The 5132-nt window shown below is 36.0% G+C and overlaps 1 protein-coding gene across 1 annotated transcript in view; it reads right to left on the reverse strand.

Annotated features, from left to right (window-relative positions):
- Positions 1-5132, reverse strand: part of ANO3 (anoctamin 3) — a 258575-nt gene that overhangs the window by 162588 nt on the left and 90855 nt on the right. The window lies entirely within an intron of this gene.

A 5132-nucleotide genomic window follows, 5' to 3' on the forward strand; every position in this document is an offset into this window, starting at 1 on the left:
GGTTTAACTGACTAAGCCACCTAGGCGTCCCTTTGATGGATTCTATTGTTGGTTAAAAAAGACCATTTAGAAAGGTCGTTTTACTCTTCTGTGATTAGCAAAGAAAGAAAATCCTTATTTTATATTTATATATCCATTTTAAGTTTATTAACTATTTAGCTCTTCCATAATTCATTTGGGTGTAAGATGCTCCAGGCATCTAAACTTAGTGTAGTCTCTTATTGACCTATTATCGTGAGAACATCTGCACACTTTTGAAAGATCAATCTTTCATGATTGATTTGAAATACCTTTATCATAACACCACACACACACACACACACACACACACACACACACACACACACACATGCACACACTACATTTAGGCTTAAGTAATCTACAGATAATGTGGACTGATTTTAGAAAATCTTATAGTAAATCTTCTGTAATAGCTAGACTAGAAATAGACTAGAGAAGAACAAGTCCTCACTACTTACTAGAGAAGGTTTCTGAGGGTCAAGATAAATACTTAAATGGCACAAGGAAAGGAGATGCCTCCTATAGTTGCAGGCAGCATAACACTTTCTTCTATATTAGACAAAGACTCTGTAAACAAGACCAAGCATCTTCTGAGCTGCTGGAAAAGAAGCCTTCTTATACTAGGCAAGAAAACAACCTCAAGATAGTGGCCAGAAAGATGAAAAAATCCAGATAAGTTGCTGTATGTTCCATAATATATATGGCAATTAAATATGTAGGGTACCATTTTCCACAACAGTATTATTAAACTTCAGGTCCTAATGTTATGTAAATATTAACATTTTCCTTAGAAACTGACTATCCCAATAAATGCAAATAATTAGCATTTAATTTCATGTGTAATTCTGTCAATTAAAGCAGCCCGAGAGGGCCCCATTTAGTCATTTGTCTTGTAGTTTAAGTTATCATTATCTCGTAATTGCTACAAAAAAAGTATGCAAGTTCAGAATGCTAATAATGCCTGTGCATCATTTGGAGGCAAAGAGCCACTGAGGCACAAGAAACAGCTGCCAATGGATGCCCACATGGAAGGTACAGGAAACTGTGGAGGCCATCTTCCTCTACATTCTCTAATGTATGATGTGTCTCCAGCCTCCATAGGAAATTATTCCTGTTACCAGTTGAGTTAAAGATGAACACCATCTGCCAATGCCAGTTGACACAGTCAAACTGAATGGCTTTGTGATCTAAATTTAATGAACTGCTAAAATATTCATATCGAGATTTTCCTGATCCATAACCTTTTTCCTGTTTTGATGCTCAGCATCCTTTAAGAGGAGAAGTCACTGCACTTTGGAATAGAGATTCATATTTCCAGACTGATGATTGGCCACAACAGCAATTGTTCTTGGCATCCTGAGGGACAGTAGCAGCAGGAAATTCTTCATTAATGTCCACTACAGAAGCCATGGGTTCTAATTCACAGATTTGTTCCTTCTAAGCTAAATTAACTGCAGATGTTCCCTGTAAATTATCCACATCTAGAGGCTTCAGCTGGTGTGTAGGATATGGCGCTTTGACAGACAGAAGGCTTTTGCTTCTGGGGTTCTTATCTTTAATTGTTATTCACAGTGATCTCTATATTAATATGACAGAAAAGGACAATATTCACCCAAAGTATTTTAGAAACAATCCCTCTCTACTCTAGAACTCTGCTTGCAGTCAGAGCTGGTGACTCAGTCTATATAGATTTACAGAATTTTTCTTTTTTACATTACAAATTTACTTATTGAATTTTTTTATCCATATAGCTGTGACAAAGACTTTCCGTCAAATTGTAAAAAAAAAAAAAAAGAAATAAATATGTCTTTAAAAAATATTTTTTGGGGGTCTGTGTGGCTCAGTCGGCTAAGCAGCTGATTTCGGCTCAGGTCATGATCTTACATTTAAGGAGTTCGAGCCCGGTGTCAGGCTCTGGACTGACAACTTGAAGCCTAGAGCCCACTTTGGATTCTGTGTCTCCCTCTCTCTCTGCCCTCCCCTGCTCACACTCTGTCTCTCAAAAATAAATAAATGTTAAAAAAATTTTTTTAAATAAAAAATAATTCTTCACCAATTTTAGTGAGTACTTGTGACTACTGCTAACTATCCACCAGTTGAAGGTAATCTTGAAATTCTACCTTGATTTAATGTTATCGCAAAGAAAACACTTTTGTAAGTACAGTTTGTTTTTTAAAGATAAACAATGTCAGAATGTTTTAGATGGGCTGGCTAAATATCACACTATTTAGATTATGACATTTAGAATATACTTGGGTTCTGTAGAGAAAAAAGGATAATATGAGCATGTTATGGAAAACCTAGGGACAAATTTTCAAATCTTCCCAGTAATCAAGGAAGAATTCACTTTATGTTAACAATCACTGGTATCAGTCAACATGCTATTCTTTAACATCCATGGCCACATCCATTAGCTACTGCTGAGAAACAGTTCGTCACCAAACAATTTTTATTTAGATCATGATTCTGTGGGTAGGTTGGGCCCAACTGGGTAGTTCATCTGGGTTCAGCTCGACTTTTTAAATGTCTGAGTCTCCTGGTCTTTGCCACTGAGTTCTCTCATATCACTGCTTCAGTTGGGGTAACTGGGCTCAGTAGGCTCCAATCTCCCTGCCTCATCCTCGGGCTAATTCTGGCTTGTTTACTATGGTAGAGTCACAGTCCCAAGAGAAAGAATGGGGGTCCAAGATCTTTGGAGTCCAAGGGTCGGTGTTGTCACACTGTGACTTCTGTAGCAGTCTACTAGCCAAAACAAAGCCCAAGGCCATTCTGATGATTCTAACTCTTGATGACAGAGATGCTTAAAATATAGAAGGAAGAAAGACTGTGGCCTATTTCCCATCTACTACAGTACCTCTGAGCTATTTAAAATGGCTCCTATCAAAAAGCTTTAGGCTAGCTAAATGAAGACTTATCTCATAGTATGATCTCTCTTTTCCAGAGCCCCTTAGCTTTCTTTATTTATATGCATGTATCCTGTGCTGCATCCCAATACCTGGACAGAAAAACCTGTCCATATGTGCCATCTTCTTCTGTCCTACAAGTTTCGTACAGAATATCTCCCCAATACATAAAGTAAATATTTACTCCTATTTACTATTACTTTATTCACTTCATCATAGCAGATATCAGTACTGTAGATGTCTTTATTTTCTCAAAAATTAAAGAAGTTTAGTATAAATGATATTCCAAAAGTTCATGATTAGAAGTAAAATATTCTAAGGTTACAACTCATTGTTCTGAAAATTAATTCCAGAACAAACTATGGTGACCTACAAATATACTTGGCTTTTTAAAATATTATAAGTAGCGAATATATGATCAAAATTTAAACTCAGCATGCTGACTCAAGATCGTTTAGGCAGCGTTTGCACAATGGTTGACAGATCAAATGCTCTATACATTTTCAGATTTGCTTGTTTGTTTTTATAGCTGATTAGCTCAGCAGACTTCCTCATAAATGCCATATAAGACACCACCATGGAGGATTTGGAGTTATTTCCTATGAACCTAGTTTACAGGTAGTGGCAAATTTTGTTGGAAAGCTCCTTTTGTTTTTCTGTAATCCGCTACTTAACCATTACTCACAAAATAGTTTACATTAGCAGGCACCTTCCCTGGCAAGTTTTTGCTCTATAAACTTGCTCTGTCACTTCTAAAATAATCCCTTTGCAACTGAGTAACTTTTGTAATGACATAAAGTATCAGTTGCATCACATCATATGCACAGGGCATGTGGCAATCAGTACAATTATCCCAACCAAAAAAAAAAAAATTGCATGAAGCACAGATCTTCAGCCACGGAATGTATGCATATATCCATACATGTTAATTTAAACAATATGAAAGTTACTATTTTGTAGCACACAAATGAAGGGCTCTTGTCAATTTCATAAGGTCCAACTTAAAAAATATATATCTAATATATGCACACACATCTGCACATAAATACTCATATCATTTTGTAGTGGGATGAAGTAAGAGGAAGGCTGATCAACTTATAAATGTAAGGATATCTAGATGCTGGCCAACATAACAGGAATAAAGGTCATTGCTCTTCAAGGTTCCCTTAACAAATGTACACAAATAACATAATCAAAGCAGATTATTTTGCCCTTCATTTGTAGATAGGCAAATAACCAGTTAAGGGCTTTTAAACATATTTTTCTTTTTATAATAGGACCATTTGTTCAAATGGAATTTGCACTGTGCTCTAAGCTGTGAAATGGATAAAAGTGGATGTATTTTAATAGAAGCTTAAAAAAGTAAGTCCAAACCATCCAGATGCATGACTTTTTTCTACATTTTGAATAGAAGTACAATGGCAGAAAAGTATGTAATTGGATTCAATAAGACATTACACTAGGATTTCTTAGTTTGAACAACTGTGATCTGTTACCATCATCACATACCATTCCCTTATTTTAACATCAAAAACAAAATTTGCATGCAGGCTTAACTATTTATTCTCAACTTTCATATTCCACAATTCACGTCTAGTCAAAGTGAGACTGAGAAATGACTAATGTTGGGGTGCCTGGCTGGCTTAATCTGTAAAGTATATGACTCTTGATCTCAGGGTTGTGAGTTCAAGCCCCACATTGGTCATGGAGCCTACTTGAAAGAAAGAAAGATAGAAAGGAAGGAAGGAAGGAAGAAGGAAAGAGGGAAAGAAAGGGCAGGCTGATGTTGAGCAGAAATGAAATGGTGGGTATCATTGGTGGTATGTGGTAAATTCTAGAGAAACAGATGAACCAGATTTTATTTAATCTTAGTTCATTTCCTAATTATTTAAAACATACTGTGTTTGCCTGCTCATTGGTGCTATGGGCATCTTTAGGAAGAATATCTGGGTTTTTTTTCTGAGTATTTCTAATAACTCCTTTCAGGTGACTTGGAACAATGGTTCATAGACAGAAGACATATTCTAAGCATCATGTTGATCAGACAGATATAAGGAGGCTGATAAAGTAATCAGGGTAGACAAACTCCTGGCTTGTAAAGATAACCTAAGAATTATTGGCACAAAATACTGACCACATTTAACAAAATAAAATGAAAGAGGGATGAAGAAATTTGATACAAGCATTTATTCTTACATCTATTTAACA

This window comes from Suricata suricatta, chromosome 11 (genome assembly GCF_006229205.1).
Source record: "Suricata suricatta isolate VVHF042 chromosome 11, meerkat_22Aug2017_6uvM2_HiC, whole genome shotgun sequence".
Classification (NCBI taxonomy): domain Eukaryota; kingdom Metazoa; phylum Chordata; class Mammalia; order Carnivora; family Herpestidae; genus Suricata; species Suricata suricatta.